Here is a 20,317-nt window from a genome sequence, read left to right as displayed (position 1 = left end):
AGAGAGAGCACGTCTTCACAGCCTTTTTTCACAACTTTAAAAACAATCCAAGAGCAAATAACACCATTTAAGAAATGGGTTAAAAAAAAATTCTTAAAGATAGTCAATATTTCACAGTGAAGATAAAGGCAAAGAAGAGGAGGGAAGGTGTTTAGGGGCTGCTGGAGTCAGTCAAGGATGAACAAGGAGAAAAGAAAACTCAATTTTTCAGCCTGAGTAGAGGAGAGCGTATGAAAATGGAAGGAGTCAAAAAAGATAAAAGCCTGGGGAGGATGAGGAAAGATGAGTGGATGGAGTGTTACAGAGAGGGTGGGGATGAATAAATTGAATTGGACAGATAGAGAAAGGTTTGGAGATAAGGCAAAAGTTGTTACTGAGTCATCAGCCTGTCTGTGTGCGTGGGAGTGTGTGTTTGAGTTGAGCCTGTGTGTGACTGTGTGTCTTCGCCTTGGCTTAGCTCCTCTATGTGTGTTTGAAGTGTATGTACCGCTTTGTCAGAGTTAGTGACGTCTTCTACCTGCCATTTAATGTCACCCTGCTATTGTATTGACATAAACTCAGCGCAGGGACACACCTAATACCTCTGCGCCCTTTCTTCTTCACTCTCACCCATCCTCTCCTCTTTGTGTGCCCATTTTTTAACACTCTTATTTGAATGTCCATCCAACGCTTGTCTCTAACTCGATTCATACCACTCAATTCCTCTTTCCATTTTGATTAACTGTCTCTCGCGTAGAGCTTTTTCTGAAAGCACTCACCGCCTTCAAAGCTCTGTCTTCTCAATTTAAGTCTCTGCCATTAGTTCTTCTTCTTTTTGCTGTGTTAATTTGAGCACTGCTGCTGTTCTTTGAAAAAAAAAATGGCACACAGAATTATTTTTTCACACTTTGTACCAGACTAAAACCTCATGAGTTCCAGGTAAATTTATTGAAAATCACTGCACACGAAACTGTTCGTGGTTTTAAGGTTACAGGTTGTTGCATTTTGTATAGACCTAGCTAAAGCAACTCCAATAAATTTCCATCAGTGTGAATTTAGCCAGACCTCATTTATCTTATCTCTTTGCAGATCATGTCCTGACTGTGTTTGTGGCAGTCTCTAAAAAATGTAATTCCAAATGGACTAGCTACCTCCTAACTAAGTCCTAGCTAGCATACAGCTTCATGGGAATCTTTGGGATATGTAAAGACTGTCATGGTGGCAGTGGAGGCTGGTGAAAAATGTTGTAAGTTGGGTTTTGCAGGATACCAGGGCTTTTTGAATTCAGAATTCCCCTTCGAGGATTACTTACCATGATGCTAATTGGCCAATGTCACGTTAATATGCATATATCTTACCCCAGCAACAGTAATTTATTGGCTTGTCATCTCTGCTTCATGGGTGCTTTTTTCCAGTGGCCACAAGAGATTTTGTTTACATTACATTAAAAAAACACACCATAAAAACAAACAAACAAACAAAAAACAAAACAAACAAAAACAAAACAACAACACACACTCTCCACTAGGGAGGATGGCGCTCTTCTGCCCTCTTTTGGCTAGCTCCCTCTGCATGGCAGCATGTTTGAAAATACTTTAAAAATATGTAAAAGTTTCAGATTTTAAACTTAAAGGTGTATTTCAGTAATTTAGAATCTGAATCAGAGGAATTCTGAATTCAAAAAGCCCTGGTTTTTACTTGACAGGTGGTTTGAATTAAACGTCAGAAGCTGTTGTTTAAGCTACAACAAATGCTGTCTGGCTTCTACAGTGAGAAACTGCATTCAGGCTAGGCTATAGTGCTCTGCAGGCAGGGACAAGACAGTACTAATAGAGAAATGATATTTTTCTTTTTTTAACAAGGCTATTAACATGTTTATTTTTACTGTAAGACTCAACTCTTTTGGCTTGGTGCATATGTGGTTTCCAGTGTTTCTGCAAACAGCTTTAAGTGAACACTCAGTGAACTGCAGTTTTTTTACACTTCGGCATAGGCTTTATATTTTACCCTAGAGGTGGCTTCTTGGAGCTGACCAGCATCCATTTCTGCTTGAAATGCAGTTACTTGTGAAATGTAAGTTATAAATACCCACCTCAAAACAACTGAAATATTTCTTTAAGCAAATTAAAAAATAGGAGGTTTGTCTTTTTTTTGGTCAGTAAAGTATAAAGAACTTACTCCATTGAGTCAAAGGTTAAGTCGTGTGTTCACTTAAAGGCTCACATTGAAAAAGTCTATGTGGCTCTCAGGTGGGTTGACTTTCTTTGACACTGGCATTGCTGCTAAATTTGTTTCTAGTCCGATTTTATTTTCTATGTTACACTTCTCGGACCATTTAACCTATTATCATCTGTAAAATGGCTTCACGATCTTTCCAAAGTGATATTCAACAACAACTTGTAAAAGCTGCCAGGTGATAATACTTCATCAGAAGTGAACAGTGCCATGAACCTTACAACCCATAAAGAAAGCTTCAGGCTAACAGTGGAAAACAGCAAATTAGCTTGGGTACATTTCGAGCAAATAGCAGTTTCAGCCTCGCGTTTACACGGAAACAGCGTTTCAGCCGACCTAAATTGCAAACTTTTGAAAACGGCCTCCAGTGGGATTTTTCTGAAACGCTCCCGACACCGTTGCCGTGTAAACAGTAAACCGGCGTTTTCAGTGGAAACGCTGACGTCACACTCCGCCTCGCGCGCGCATACAACAGGACAACAGTACCGTTGTTTCGGTTGTCGCGAACTACCATGTTGTGCTTGTGCTGCTCAATCTGCTGACTGTCTATCAAGAAAATATGCATCTGTTGCTCCACTTTTTAACTAAGTATTCCCCAATACACCAGAGGACCAGCTCAACTCTACTTCGGTGGGGATCTCCCAAAAGTGGCTCCTGGACAAGACAGTTATAGCACCACCTACAGGCCTGGTATGCTTACTACAGCGTTTTCAGTCTATCAGTGTTTCCATGTAAACGCATATTTTTTTCCACTGCGTTTTAGCATCTTTGGATGAAACAATGTCCTGTATACAGGGCCTCAGTAGTCACCTTTAACTGCTGACAATTATTCAAATAACCCCCCATGCAGACATAAGGAGATAGAGCACTTTAATAAATGTGGAAAGTTGTTGCAGGCTATACAATTATATATATATATATATATATATATATATATATATATATATATATATATATATATATATATATATATATATATATATATATACACATACATCCCTGGTCAGTATTGTAGTCATTTAAGTTGTTTTAACATGTTATAAAGAGTCACTTGAACTCTTTTTTCATAGCATAGACTTTGTTCAGTTGTGCAAACATTAACTAAAGTTAGAAAGCTCTGACTTGCATATTTCCCTCAGCAGCCGGTGCTGAACAAAAGCGCAAAGACCAAAGAGAATACTGGAGTTATCACTTAGTGTTCAGACACACAAAACAGAGCAAATGTTCCTCTGTGTCTTAAGATGAATTTGTTCAGCTGGTTCTAAAATTCCCCACTGCAAAGTAGCACAAAATGGCTATTTAAAAAGTTTCTTTTTGTGTTTTTGTGTTTTTTTTTCTTTAGAGAAGGGACTGTGGATAAAGATGGAAACCAAGGAATGAGAGTGAGGAAGGATATGTGGCAAAGGGCTGAGCTGGAATTGAGCCCAGGTTGTCCACTTTCAGGACTGGAGCATCTGTGCAAAGGGTGTGTGTCTTAATCGCTGAGGCAAAACTGCATTCCAGCTCTGTGGCTTTTTAGATATTATGTACATTTAATTAATTTATGCTTTAAAAAGTTTTCAGTCAGTTCATTCAGAGCCCTCACAGTGTTATCAGCAAATTCTGGAAAACAGAGTTTGACACTGCTCTATCCTTTGACTTTTTATTTAGGAGAAGCTATCAACATAAAGCAGGCCACTTCCTGTGCTCACCAACATCTGACTTCACTTCAACATGAATACTTAAACAGCACTAAACGTGTGATGTCACTATAGCTCCCATCCTGACTCAAAATGTCCTCAGTGCTAAAAGGCTGGAGAAGTTATCCTTCATCACCTCCTACTTTCCTTTTCCCCTTTCCTCCTTCTCCTTCTTCTCCTCCTCCTCTGGCTCCACATCATCCCCCCTCTTCAGTTTGATGCTCTCGGATGCTTCGTGCACTCCAGCGCTCAGCCTCGTGGACATGCATATATGTTTGGGATTATATAATCACGCTGTTACGCAACGCTAAAAGAGACTGAGGGAGGCAAGCTTACTCACTTACACACACACACACACACACAGGAAGAGTGACAGAGAGGAGGGGCGGTGTGTGTGTGTGTGTGTGTGTGTGTATGTGTGTGTGTGTTTGTATTTGTGTGTGTGCGTGCGTGCCTGTAGTGGGGGAACTCTTGTGTTTCATGTTTGGATTATACAAAATCCCACTCAGCTCTACACACACACACACACACACACACACACACACACACACACACACACACACACACACACACACACACACATACACCACACACACACACACACACACACACACACACACACACACACACACACACACACACACACACACACACACACACACACAGTCACTGGCCCTTTTAAAATCCATGGGTAAATCTCTGGTTATGGATGTTGGCTCTGTCTGATAGTGTTATTCTGCAGCCCTGTGTGTTTGTGTCCTTGTTTGCACCCACAAAATACAAAAATTTAAGGCAGCTCCCTTCTCACTCTGCACATGCACAGAGGCTGAGCTGTGTGCTTGTTTTTCGTGTTAACAGATACACACTCTGCTCTCCACTGTGAGAGGCTGATACTCATTTCTCCCTCTCCTCATCTGTCCCTGACTCATGTTTAATCATCATGTATATCTAAGTGTTTTAAACAGGCGTGTAGACATTTACCGTGTATGGGCTGAAAGGAGTGCATCGTGCTGTTTCTAGCCTGAATGTACCACTAATGTGTTACAAAGTTGTTTCTCATGAGTGAGCAAACACCCACTCCTGCATTAGGCCAGATGAAAGCCTCAAGAGGAGCCCTCGAGTCCTCTTCACACTTATTTGTAATCAACAGCTGAACAGTACGATGAGTCCCGATGCTTACACACCATCCGCCACCCTGTCCTGTGAGAAGTGGAAAGAAGGTCAAACAGAAGATTAATCAGCTTTATTATATAAATAAATCAGTGATATGAATTTTAAAATGTTTTTTTATTCGGGTGGATTTGAATGTGTGTGTTAAACACTGTGTTAGGCTCTGTGAGAAAGCTGTTAAGTGTTGATTGCAGGGACCAGTGTGGCTCCACCTTTGTACAGTTTTGAAGCCAAAATTCTACCATCAGGGGCGCCCCAGTCTGCACAGTAGAGAATTTGAGCAAATCGCCTCTTGGCTCCCCTTCCTGACATATCTTACTAGTCTCTTTTCATAATATAATTTCATCTTTTTTGTTATGGACCTTTTTGCACTTTTTATAAACTTTCTTACTTTTGCTTGCTTGATTGCTGCTGTGACTCCTGAATTTCATCTCGGGGAAAAATAAAGTATTTTTTATTCTATTCTATTCTATTCTATTCTATTCTATTCTATTCTATTCTATTCTATTCTATTCCTGGAAAAGCTATGCAAGAATGGCAGCTGTCAATCATTGTTAAACCTGACATACAACCCATTTTTTGACGTCCAATAACTAATAAAAAGGAAACTTTTTAGAAAAAAAGAGGACTTGAACTCAATACAGTCCATTAATATCTTCATATCTCCACAGCATACAGGTGTGAGAAACCATTTTTACGAGGTGCATTTATTTCTTAAAGTTTGATCTGAGCCCCATTCAAATAAATGAGTTGACAGAGTTTTTGACCCATAGACCAATTTTCAGTTGATGTCATCAAAAATATAGGCATGAATTTTGGCAACTGAAGCGGTGCTTACCTCTTTTCATTCAAATGAGTTAGCATTCAGTGAACACTAAATTAAAGTTGCAAGCAGCATAAAAATGTTTGACTGTTCTGTTGTCTGTCATCAGAAACGATACAATAGCATGAAGTCAACTTCTATTGAGTTCGAATTGTTACAGAGCTACCAGTGTTTTGGAGTAAAGAGAGATCGTGCTTACTGTTGACTCACAGCTGATGTGTCATTGACAGTCGGCTGAGAGTCACCACTTAACAGGGTCACACCTTGCACTAACACACCAGCGATGTCTGCAGCCGTGTCATTAAATGTGTCTTCTTTATCCAACCTCAGGTAACCTGTGACTCTTTAACAACCTGTCAAATCGGTGCTATTTCGGTAAAAAATTCTATTTTTGGTGGTTAACTCCCTCTCACCCCTTTATAATCCATTATACTCTGCAGCAAGTCTGTTGCCAAGCTGTGCTCGCATCGCAGCCGTATCTGTTTACAAACAGTAAATTGGTCTATATTGCAGTCAGTCACCAGGGGGAGCAGTTTTTGTGGTGACTTCACTGTGAGATGAGTGAGATGACGTCCATTTCCTTACCGTCTACAGACACATTTGGTCTGAATCATTAGTGTTTCCCAGGTTAAAAACTCCATTTCCCACGAGCACCATCACTCACTGTTGCCAAGTTGTGACCATAGCCTATAAAACATGGACGAAGCATCCACAATGTCACCCGTCTGTTCCTGAAACCGTGAAATGAAGCCAATCCACGGACGCAGCCACATTTGATATGGCACCAGTTGTTAGTTTTTCTTCGAGCAGCTTCAGGGTGCCCGGTGGTCACGTGACCCGAGCTGTGTCTCTGATTGGAAAATCCAAATCCCAATAACTTCTAAACAGCAGAGCTAGAAAAAAATTCACTCACCGTGCAGTGTGTGCCCATAGTGAAATCAGCGTTTTAGACCCAAGCTGTTTTCTGAACCAAGCTGTAAATATACTTTTAATGCCGTAAAAGTCTGTTTTTATGGCTGGGTGTGTACGTGACTTCTGGTCTTTTTGTAGACAGCCTCAAGCAGATTCTCTGCGTACAGCGTCTCTCAGCATAGGCTTTATTTTTACTTACCAGATGTTGTTCCTAGGTCGTGACTCTGGCTTCGGTATGTGTTTCTTTATTGTGTTTATTTGTAGCTATGTAGAGTTGTTGCTTGAAACATGATAACAAGTAAAGTTTGTGACCAATGGGCAGATTATGAACAGGTGAATGTGTAAAAGTCTAACTATTTCACGACCATCTATAAACTCTTCACTGTGCCTTTAAACAGTGTTAAAGAAGCAGCAGTGTGTAAGAGCAGTGAATTTGCTTTGTTTTAGTCAGATCTAAGATCAGGATCTTTGCTTACTAACTCTGTTTTTACTCACTGTCTGTCAGGTTGACTGATCTCATTTACAGTCGAAATGTGCCCTCCTCAGCTGCACACGCAGACAGATGAGGTGTTATGTCACATTGACAGTTTGGGGTTACTCTTACCTGCTGGATTCCCCAGGTGTGCTGTCTTTAGCTATCCCCTCTCGCTATTTCTATTCATCTCTGTCTGCATCTCTATAACCTCAGCCCTCCCCTGTCTCTGCTGACAAATCACCCAGAGAAATAATATTCTCGCGGTGAGTGAATTGAAGGTTTAGAACAGAATCCAGGTGTGGGTCAGCTCACTTCTTCACCCTGCACATGAACACACATGGGATCCTCGGGATTTTATTAGCCGCAGGTTTTTTATTTAAATCAATTTTCTTACTAGGTGACTTCATACCTCTCAGCCTTTCTGCACTTGACTGCTCAACCTTCAACATGTACAGAGTGAGGAAGTACTTCCAGAGGCTTTTACTGAAGCAGAGTCCTTTAAGAATGCATGAAATGCTTCACGTACAGTATGAAAAGGAAAGTCGCTCAAAGAGAGGAGCTTGGAGGGTGTTTCTGTCTATCTGTATGGATGTGCTGTTTTCATTCTGGTTGTTTGTGCTGTGGAGGAGTTTTGAAGCATCCTGCATGCAAACTAATGATATACCCTTCAATCATCTTTACCACTTTCCATTTTGGGCTGAAGCCTGTTCCAGCTGTCACAGGGTGCAAGGCAGGATACGACCTGGACAGGTCACCAGCCAATCACAAAGCCAGCATGTAGAGACAGACAACCATTGACACATTTTGCTTCTGAAAAACTTCATTTACCATACATCAAACGAAAACAAAGCCCTTAATCATGATAAACTGTTCATGGAAGTGTTTTATGACCAGTGCTTCATTAGTGTGACACACAGGACACATACTGCAGCTCCTTAAGGTAAGTTACATTTACTCTATTGTAAACACCTTGGCTGAAAAATACCAGATTTAGAATTCAGATTAACATTTCTACACTAGACTAATTTTTTTTCTTCACAGTGTGGTGCATAAATAAAGAAACTTATCTCTATGAAGAAAAAGCTTTCACTATGAAAAGCTGATAATGGAAACTATAGAGCTAATGGAAGATGATTTAAGGCATGCTGCGGTGAAACATTTTAATATCGCATCAGAAATCTAGTCTTTTTAAATCATATGAAGCAGTATTTTGGCAAGTGTAAGGCCCCATTCTGACCACAATCAAAGCCCTCTGTTTATCCTTGCTTAACACTCATATTCGTTATTAGCACACAAGAGAAAAACAAAAATGACACCTAAAAATTATTTGAATAAACACTTGTTTCAGTTAATTACAACAGAAACACTGTTCTTTATGCTGCAACTGTTCATTTTGTGATAAATAAAACTTCATTCGGTCAGGATTTAGACCTCTTGGACAACTGTGGTTCAGCTGCAGAGTCCGGCTGTTGACATGCCAAAGTGTCCTTGAGTAAGGCACTTAACCCTGAACTGCTCCTGGTGCTCTGCCGTGGGGTGTGTGAATCTGATTGGTTATTACTGATGGGCTCTTTAGAAAGTGTTACATGAACACTGTCCATTCACCAATGAAAGACATTATCTTGTAGTGGCTCTGAAGAGGTTAACTAGCTCATCCTAATACCAACCAGCGATGATGAAGATTAAAGGATGAATTGGCTCGTACATAAACAGTGTCTTTTTAGTCTCTCTGACTGCTCAGAGTATTCACACCTTGTAGAAGCCCATAACGTAATAATGACCCATAACGTAATAAGGACCCATGGTGTAATAAATTTGGTCTTTTTAAAATGTAACAGGCCAATAACGTAATAACTGACCAATAACGTAATCAAAATCCTGAACCTATAATGTAGTAACTTTTGCTGGATTTTTTTTTTTTAATGTTTAAATGTAAGACAAGGGAACAGTAATCCTCATTATTTTTGTGCTCAGGTTAAATATGTTCACTTATATTGTTCTATTGTTCAGTTCAGGATCTAAAGTTGTTAAAACCAGAACTCAAGTTTGTTATTGATTGTATAATTTTATTTTGAAGAACACAAGCCACAACAAATAAAGTTGATTTAAGGAACAACTGTTACAGAGTTTTAATAAAGATTGCATTTTTCATGACAAAAATGAATACTTTTTTGAGGCACTAACTGATATGCTATACACTGTTACGGTCAGTTATTATGTTATTCGCAGATAACATTGTCAAAAAGGGCAAACGTATTACATTCTTGGCTGGTTGTAACGTTATCGGCTCAGTTATTACATTTTCAAAAGGTTTTTTTTGCATCGGGCCCATAACATAATAACCGGCCAATGACGTAATAAGTTATTGCATTATTGGCCAAAAGTTATTGCATTATAGGTTCAGGAGTTTGATTACGTTATTGGTCAGTTATTCGTTATGGATCTATTACATTCTAAAAAGGCCAAATTTATTACATTATGGGTCGTTATTACGTTATGGGCTTCTACACACCTTATGATCATTTCCCCTCAGTCTTGGTAAAGATTACTGAAGTGTTCAGGATGCTGATGCTGAAGTAATCACAATCACACACTGGATTCTGTCATCACATCTACTTTGTGTAATTTTTTCTTAAATCTTATCACAGTTCAACTCTGACTACTATGGCTCAAATGACTCTTTTATACCAGGCCCAAAATTATTACAATTATGAAAGCTAAAATGAGAGTTAAGACCACTCTGTTAGCAATAATCAGACATTCCTGCTTAGGTGTGGGAAATTCTTAGAATTTCCAAAGTTGGAAACTTTCGATGGGAGTTTATGAGAAATTAACAGGAAGTAACAGGAGTTTCGGGATTTATATTAACTGCCTTTACATGGTCATATAAATGTGTAAATATAAAACCTTTTGGTTTATTATAAGCAGACATGCATGCAAACATGTCTAAAGCAACATTTTTAAATGAGGTTAAAGATTTTCAGGGAATTTTGAGGAATTTTTCTAAACTGTAACTAACCGTCACGAACAAAGGCTAAAATATTTGTCATACCTAGACTCTCAAAGGTAAACACATATTGATGGGCATTTGTTAGTTTAAGTTTAAGGGGCTGTGAGGAGTTTGAAAGTGATCTTGGAAAAGTCTCCCTTCAAGATATTTGTCTAATCGTAGTCCACACTTTAAAATGAGATTATCGGCACCTATATTGCTGGTTACAGGTTATTTTAAACTGCTACTTTTTAGCCTCCAGATTGGGTGGACCAGAACCTGACTGATTCTCTATGACAACACCACACCAGCCAACGAAGTTTAGTAGTGAGAAGAGAAAAAGCACAGAGATCTGCTAAAAACAATTTCTATAAATAACTCTGTAGTGATAGTGGACACTTGTGCCTTTCAGAAGAGCTGAAGAAAGCTGAACGGGAGAGTGATACACCCTGAGCTAAAGGCTAATTAGCCTTGATGACTGGCAGGACATAGCTAACCAGGTTTTTGTAACGTTACACATTACAGACATGTCCTAGAGCACCGGACTGCCAGCTGTGCTGAATATAAACGGCTACTAACTACTTACAAACTGACAGTGTTTACTTGTTGCCACGTTAGCCTACAGATATGTCACAGCACCAGGCTGCAGATGTCACATTTCAAACTATAGAGCTACGTAACTGTACTGATAAATACTTAACCTCAGCATGATGTATCCAGTAAAAGTTGTCTTGAAGAAAGAATACTTGTTTCAATCTGTCCTCCATTTAATTTCAAAACAAACACATGCCTCGCTAAAAGTGATTTACGAAAGTGTGCGGAGACTCCAGGCCACAAGGTGGTGAGGAAGTGCAATTAAGACAATCATCAAAATTTGACGCAACTGTTAATGTGGTCTCAGTGGAAATGCTGTAGTGCAGTGGTCACACGTGAGTCATGGTACACAGTTTATTTGCATTTATTCATCTTATTTCAACCTCGATCATTTTTGAAAACCTTATTCAAGTTGATAACAAGAAAACAAACAACAACAAAAAAATAAATAAATGTAAATTTTCTAAATTTCTGAGCCAACATTTTTTTTCTGATATTTATTTATTTATTTATTTATTTATCAATTTAATTTATTCATTTATTTATTTTTATTTATTTATTTTATGTTTCGGGAAAAAATATTTAGGTTGACGGCAGGATACAAGAGCAAAAAAACCCTGTAATTTTCAATACTCCTGAGCCAAAATTCCCATAGAAATTTTAAGGAAACTTTCTTGAAATTTACCTGTAATTTTCCACCCTTTTACAACCCCAGCTCCTGCTAATACCACACTGACTTCCACCTCTCTCTCTACATCTCCCTCCATCTCTCTTCTCAACCCCAACACAGTCTCTGCAGATTCATGAGTCTGGTTCTGCTCCAGGTTGTTTTTTTTTGCCTCTGTAACTTGCCAAATGCTCAAAGTGCTGTACTCATGGTGGATTAAGATGAGATCAGACTCCTCATTTTGTCTTGATGTTGGGTCTCTGTTAATAATATAACATCAGCAGATCTAGACTTGATATTTTTTGTGAAGCATCCAGAGATAACGTTTGTTGTGATTCAGTGCGGGAAGCTGACCCTGAAGTCTGGTTTATGGAAGCTGAATAAAGAAAGGAGTAAAAACTGTGTTTGAGTGAAATTACCAAGTGCTGGATAGGAGGTTAAAGAGCAAGAGTTCTGTTGAAGTTAAGGTTGAACATGAGAATGAGAGAGAGGATGAGGCTGATGAGGAGAGAGGAGCGGCAGAGTGAGAGGGAGGCTGAATGTGGGTACAAGGCTTTATTTAGTGCATGCCTGCAGGTGTTGCCTAGTAACAGAGAGGAAACAGATCGAGGGAGGAGAGCTGGAGAGCACATCTCTCTTTATCTTTTTCACTTCTTCTCTTTCAGCTCCTGGCCTTACCCTCTTCCAAAATCCCATTACAGGCACGCATGCACTCACACACAAACAAAGACACTTTATCTGTGTCTTTCTTCCTCACACTCTGTCACACACATGGACACAAACACACAGACAGACAGACATACACACATACAGCAAAGAGCTCTGTCCCTCATTAGCAGTCAGTATGGCTGCTGTCCTCCCGTCACAACCAAGACGAGGAAACGGGGGCAAGGAGAAGCAGAAGGAGAAAGATGAATTAGAGAGGAGAAGTAGACATGAGGGAGGACGAGAAACTCAGTGAGATCCTTCAGTAAGAAAACACACACACACAAACTCCAAGGTTGTTGCCATAGCATTTGTTGCTCTGCTGCACGTTGTAATCAATGTGGTCTGAGATGCTTGGTTTAGTGCAGGTATTCTTCTCTTTAAACACAGCACAGATTAATACCAGCCTGAACTTAAAACAGCTCTGACTAATGTGAGGTATCTCATCACCTTGCTAAAAGGAGGAAGCTCTGCTGTATCCCACAGCTGATCATGACCCTGTGTAGCATCGATCAAGGTTAGATTGAGGGCACGCTGGGCGTGAGAGAGTGTACGAAAACCACAGATCAGGTGTAAAAAAAACAAAAAGAGACAGAGAACAACAACAACATTGTTCCTCTGTTGCTCCTGTGCTTTAACTCCCATGACAATGCTTTCTGTTTCTGCTCTAAAAACAGACTATATCCTCCTCTGGCCATGCATACAAGCAGGATCACCAGTACAGCTAATGATCCAAGGATGTGTCTAATGCCTGGACTACTAATGAGTGTCTCTTTTTTAAATTCTTCTCTGATCTCTTTTGTCTCAGCAGGCGCTAAGAGCAGCATCCTTGGGTGTTAGCAGCGCTGCAACAGAGTGTGTCCGCTGTCTGCTGCTCATGTTCATGCATGCATGTCTTGGTGGTCGGGGGAAGGGTGTGCTTTGCATTTTAACATCCATCCCTCGCTAGAGACATCTGCAATTGCTTTTCTCTCCTCCCATTCTTTGATTTACCCTTGCAGCGACAATGTTGCAGTATTATAGCCTCTATCTCTTTCCCTGTCCTCAGGGAGAAGATCACTTTGTGTGAAAAACCCAGATTCAGGTCACTGAACGTGTGGATCTACGGCATATAAAAGCTAGCACAGCTATGTTACCTTAAAAGAACTCAGTGACAATCAATCCTACATCCGTTTCAGTGGACAGCAGTCAGAATTGATCACATTAATCAAGCCAGCCCTGATGCACATGCGCTAACACATGTACAGACAAGAGGAGCCAAAAGAATCCACACCAAAGCTGTCTGGCTTCACAGCGAGCTGGCTTCAAGTTAAAGCATTAGATGCTAAAAATACATTTTTCCCACATGCACTGTGCCATATAAAATATTTATAGTGAGCCTCAGTCTGCTCAGAATGGCAGGGATGCTACAGAAAGAGAAAGAGAGAGACGAGGGGAGGGGGCTGCAAAAACGTGCAGTAGCTTCTATTCAAGAGCCAAAAATTACATAAGAGCTAACTGCAGATTAAGAGACACACACTCACACACCGATGCACACATGCATACACACACTTTTAGAGACAGATGACTGATTTCACTCACTGGAAGTCTCTGCATTGATAATTGCTGAAATATTTAGTTTCTAAGCACAATCATTGTAATTACCAGTGTGCAGCATTAGTGACAGGAAATGCAAAGAAATCCAGAAAATAATGTAAAACAAGTTTTGATATTGTATGAGGAAGTTACTTTCCTTGAGTCCCTGCGCTCTCTTGTCTTGTAAGTTCCTCTGGCTCATTGCCGTAGAAGACCTGCTGCTGTGGACCTGACAGACTCCAGCTGTTATTAACAGTCTCACCATTATAATCACCGCTGCTACAATGCTAATGCTAATTTCAGAACAGTCCGACCCCAGCTGCTATAATTGATACTTCTGTTCCAACCACTGTTATCAACATCCCTATTATAGATGCTGACATGAGACCTGTTGACTTCAGCTGCCTTTAAGTGTTCAGATCAGTCTATTAGCATCAATGTTACACCTCCCTTCACCTGAATGATCTGTGTTGTGTTCATAAGTCTGAATGTCCATCCCTGTTCTGTTTCTTATGGATGTTTCTGTAGTTTTTGTCGCCCCCTGACCATCCCCCTCTCTTTCTTGCTACATTTCTTCCTCTATCCCTCTCTTTAAAGGTCCCATATTATGCAAAAATCACTTTATTGAGTCTTTTAGTGAAATTTGTGGGTCTCTGGCTTTCCTCCCAGCCCACAAAATGTGATATTTAATGACAAAACCTGTACTTAGTAGTGCTTGTGAATGTAAAATCCTGACCTAAAACGAGCTGTTTGGATTTTAGGGATTTATTGATGTCAGCGATTCCCTTTTTTGACCAATCAGGAGCAAGTCTGACCTGATTGGTCCACTGGAGCAGATACCCCACCCCCCGCCCACTCCTTTCCCCACTGCTGTTCAGAGTGCCAAAGCTGAACACCTGGTATGTTGTTAGCTGTAAACAGCCACATAGTTCCATGCACAAGCTTCTCATCTTGGACGAAGACAAGACTAAGTGGCTAGAGTTCATTTATCAAGGGTATGTTCCAGCTACACTCAGTAAAACTGTGCATGTGTGTGCTTGTCACTTCACGGCTGACTGCTTTTCCAACTTTGGACAGTACATCAGAGGGCTAGTGAATAGACTGGTCCTGAATCCAGGCACATTACCAACCATCCGCCAACAAACCTCAGACCCTGGAAATATGAGTATTTTAAATGCTGTGTGCTGTGGAGCAGATGTAAGAGCTTTTCCTCAGTGTCCCCCCTTACTCTGTGTTAGCTTCAGGATGCTAACTTTAGCTGCAGTTAGCCTGTTGTTTTACCTCTAATGTTATGGTAAACGAGCTTTGCTGTTTTGTAAACATTGTGCACTCAGAGCTCGTGGGGCAGCTCTCAGTGATGCTGAAGAGCAGGGCGGTATCAGCGGTGGATCATTTACATATGAAGGCCACGCCCACTAAATCAGAGCGTTCTGAACAGAGGGGCTGTGAGAGCCTGGAAACAATGCTGCTGTGCTTGATTTATTGGCTTTTTGGACCAAAACATGTTACTACCATTTCATGAAGACATCAATGATCCATATTAAACTGCAGAAAAGGAGCAGAATATGGGACCTTCAACCCCAAAGCGGTCTCGTTAGATGTCTGTGTGGCATGGGTCTGGTTCACCTTGAGGTTTCTTTCCATAAAAGGACGTTTGTCTTCTTACTGTAATTTACTAAATATTGCAAAGTTTTGTACTCTTACAATGGACTCATATTAGATGAGACAGCTTTAATCATATCCTGATTTGACGTTGAGTCCAGCTGGGAAACATGGCCTCAGACTCAGAGGTGCTGATCTTTATCCCGCCTCAAACTGACACAGTGCTGGAGGTCAAAATTGGATGAGGCCAGTAAGACAACATCATCTGCAAAGAGCAGGGTTAAGATCCTAAGACCCCTAAACTTGACTCACTGGAAAAAATGGAAATCTTATCATGTGTTTTTGTCTTATTTTCAGTAGAAAATGTATTTTAAGTCTTAATATGAACCACATTCACCTGACTAGTCCAGAAAAATGTTGTTTCAAGTGAATTTGCTGAAGACCTGGTGCCATAGATGGAGAATGACAATCAATGAAAAGAAAACAAAGATAATTCACTTCAGAAAGAAAGGTACTCCAAGAAGTGAGACTATTTTCCCTTTTGGGACTTCTATTCTAGAATATACATCTGAATATAAGCATCTGTGTTTTTGTCTTGATGAGTTTATGATCATGAAGCTGGAATGAAACTTCTGTCTGGTTCAGCTGGAAGAGCACCGGGGTCTGTTCTTAATAAGCTTAAAATCTGTAAAGATCTCGGGTATGCTACCTACACACATCTGTTTGAAGCTTGTGTTTCTCCTCTTTTAAACTATGCAGCAGGTATATGGGGACACAAAGAAAGTAAAGGTTCAGATGCCGTTTAAAACAGAGCAATACAATATTTTTTAGGTATCCATAAATTTGCCCCTACTTTAGCTGCTCGGGGTGACATGGGTTGGATTCCTGGATCAAAAGTGAGAAAATGCAAAATGATCAGACTTTGGAACAGTTTTATTAAAATGACAGAAAATAGGATTAATAAGAAGATTTTTATGTTTAGTAAAATGCAGAACTGTCCCTGAGCTACAGAACTCCTTTCTTTTTTTGAGGAAACAGAATAACAGAATGTCTACCAAAACAATCTTGTCTGCAGTGTGAACAAAACAAGGGAGAAGCTTGTTGCCAAGTTTGAGCAAAAATGGTTGAATGAAATTTTGATAAAGGCAAATTTAAGAACATATATCCAAATTAAGCACAACTATGGCCATGAATCTTACGTAACAGCTAATTTAAAAAGAAGTCAAAGATCTTAAGTTGCTCAGTTGAGAACAGGAATCCTCCCACTTGCTCTTGAAGTTGGCAGATTCAAAAATATCCAGGAGGAACACAGACTGTGTGAATTATATAAATTAGGTGAAATCGAGAACGAAGCACATTTTTTTTCTGTACTGTCCTTTTTAGGATGAGTTGATGAATGAAATGCACGTTAAAAGTCCTGATACGTTTTGGGGTACTGATGATGACAAATTGAAAATGGTTGTTTATTATGATTTACGACATTTAAAAGTTGGCCTCCTTTGTATCCAGAGCCTGGAAAAAAAACGTCAGGATAGTTTATTTCTGTGAGATTTTTTATTTATTTATTTATTTATTTATTTATTTGTTTTCTTTGTAAACATCTACAGTGATCCCTGAACTTGACGACTGAGTAATGGAGTCTTATAAGCCCGCTGGGCTGGACATATTGTATATGCATGACACAATAATAAAAATCAAATTAAATCAAATCAATCATATTTAAAGACAAAAATGAGGTCTGATTTTCTTGAAACAAGTTTTTTTTTTTTTTTTTTTACCTTGTTTCAAGCAATTCAGACCTCATTTTTGACTTTAAATGAATTGAAAAGACATTTTTTGTCTCGTCAGGTGAATGTGGCTCATATCAAGTATAACAAGACATTTTTTACTTAAAATAAGAAAAAAAACTTGACAAGATTTCCTTTTTTTTCCAGTGCTTCCCCTGCTGTGCCAAGAAACCCTGTCCATAGACGTAACCAACAGAATCTGTGACAAAGGGCAGCCCTTGGAATGAGTTTGACTTACTTATTAGAAAAACAGAGACATGACATTAGAAAAACAAAAACTGCACAAACAGAACACCTTTATATCTTACATCCTTTTTTTCTGTGGCCCATCAAGTTCCTTATGTCAGTTCCAAAGAATAATTTTAGCTGTTTTGACACTGCAATAATTGCAAAACACCTCCTGCTCTTTCGTCTGGCTGTGCAGTCTGAGAAGATATGATCTCAGGCAAAACAATATTTGTTGATAATAAATGTTTCTACTGAGGCTGACAAGGGCAGACTAATTGTAACAGCCCAAATTATTTCCATTGGAAAAACATGGAGAAGTGTCAGAGACAATGCTGTTCCAAAATCACATCAGGTAGAACATGTGCTGGCAAAGAAAACGGATATCTACCCTTATGATACCCTTTAACTCTGCTCAGGTTTCATGGATCTGTTTAATTAGCCAATGGGAAGGAAATCTTCATATGTTGCTCTTTAGAGTGTGGCCTGTGTCCGACCTAAGCAGAAACCGCTGGTCTAGAAATATAAACCCAATACTGAAGTGCTAAAAACTGCAGTTCTTAGAGACATTTTTATTATAAAGTGCTTGACCTCATACATGTGTGCCTGGTATTAATATGTGTCTTATGTGCCCACACTGAACTCTGATCCATCTGCACTCTTTCCTGCCCACGTCCTCCTCTTCCTCTCCTCTTTCTTCTGTGTCTCCATTTTGTTCAAAAGTCATTAACTGCTGCTCTTACAACAACCACTCGAAATGAAACAGCTGCTTACGGTTCACAGCACACACTGTGATAATATTTAATTAGTTCAAATTAATCATGAAGGCAGAGAGTATACACCCACATAGCTAATGTAAAATCAACAAAACTCACAGCTCCAGGTCTCAGCTACTTTCTCTCATTCCCTCTCTCTGAGTGCTTCAAAAATAGGCAGGAATTTAAACAAGATGGAGAAAAATCCTCAGAGTAAACAAAATATTCTTATAGTTTCAGAAATAGATATTTATTTTGACTGTGATGGAGCTCTGAATTCATCGGAAAGACAACAACTCCACACTTCATGGGTTTCAAACTGAGACTCGCACTTGTTCCTGCTGCTGTGAGAAAGCTGCAGGTGATATAAATAACAGGGGGATGGGGTACACAGCAGTGACAGGGCGTCACTGGGTTTTGTTGCTAGAATCGCTTGTGGCACATACAGAGAATCTGAAATGCTGTTATGATCGCTGCGCTTTGTGACTTTTTTTTTTGTTTTTGTCTGAATCATTTTTAAAAACTACACTGAAGAAAAATGCATTTCCTCTGCTCCCTCTTACCACATACAAGTAACCTTAAAGCTCTGATATACAGGGAAACACTATTTTTGACTCTTTTATGTCACAACAAATAAATCAAAACAAGATTTTACTGGCTGTCAGATCCCCCTTTGACATCATTTAACTAACACTTTGACTTAAACACACAAGAATAGACTCAGGCATTATCTGAAGGCTATGACTGAATGTCTATTTTAAACCTTATTATCACCTGACAATTATAACATGTGTAAAGAGGGGGATAAATAGTTATGACATCCCCTTTTCCCCTGCTCCAGTGGACAGGACATGGGACACAGGATCAGACAGAATTGGATGTTCATGAAATGTGTGCCTTTCACATAGAAAAAGGTTGGAGGTTTGGTTACTTGTCTACTATGCAGGAATTGTTATCTCTAAAAATCCACAAGACACAAACAAACAAAAACTGTGTATTGGAAGAAATCTTTACATATTAAATCATTTTTGCAACTTCATCCATCATAGCATTGGCCTGCCAGCTAAACATATGGTATGCAGGGACACTTATTGATACAGCTGGTGTGCTAACTGAGCTTAAATATATATTTTTTGAAATGGTTTCCAGTATTTCAAACATGGATGTAAAGTAACAATGCTGAATGTTTATCCTAAATGTACAGATTTACAAACATGTTAACACATGTGAGTTATCCGTTGTTTACACATTGGGCTCTAATTTCGTGGTGCAGCGCAGGGGGCGCAAGCCTGGCGCAGCCTGCGCAGTGCTAATTTCGTGCGGCGCACTGCCGTGCACTGCCAGCTGTGTAACTGCCTCTTAATTTTGTACTCCTATTAATAACAAAGGAACAGATTAAATCTGTCCCGGGAGCTGGCCCACACGGTGACGCGCGTCGTGTCCTCCGATGCGCCCCGCTGTCCATTGACCTGCTGCAGGCACAGCGGCTCTGACCGTCTCCGCTACCAACACTCTCTCCGTGGTGCTGGAGATCACTCAGACCAATCAGACGCTGCGCCTCAGTCGCAGGGCATTTAGAGGCGAGGAGAGGCGCTCATTTGATTGGTGAAAATAGCGCTCGGCTGTGTTAAACCCACTCACGGCTCTTCTCCTCCCTCTCTGCCATTTGCGCGGAGGGAGGCGTGGACGCGCAGCTCTGCGCTCATGTGCGCCTGTACTGCGCCTCTCTTGGCACTGCAGGAAACTTGCAAAGTGCGCCGGTCACGCCCTGTGCGCACGGCGTAGGCCGGCGCAGGGCAGGTGCGCCTGCGCCTGGTCTATGAAATTAGAGCCCATTGTGTCAATCTTGTTTGTTAAAACTGCTTGGTTTGGTTGTATTGTGGAAAGTGTTGTTATTATTATTTTTTTTTCTTGTTTGATCACCTGCCTTAGGACAACAGATGAAATTTAGCTATTGTGCTAATTCCGGCATATTTACAATGACGTGTATGACGAAATTATTGATTAATGTGCACTGTCCTAATCAAATAATAATAATAATAATAATAATAATAATAATAATAATAATAATAATAATAATAATAATAATAATAATAAACTCATATTCATATGCTCTAGAAATCCCTGACTCTGTCTGTAAACCGA

The sequence above is a fragment of the Halichoeres trimaculatus genome, unplaced genomic scaffold, assembly GCF_033239565.1.
Source record: "Halichoeres trimaculatus isolate MK-OKI-2021-1 unplaced genomic scaffold, fHalTri1.1 fHalTri1_scaffold_14, whole genome shotgun sequence".
NCBI classification, from domain to species: Eukaryota; Metazoa; Chordata; class Actinopteri; order Labriformes; family Labridae; genus Halichoeres; species Halichoeres trimaculatus.
Note: the sequence above shows the minus strand (reverse complement) of the source record.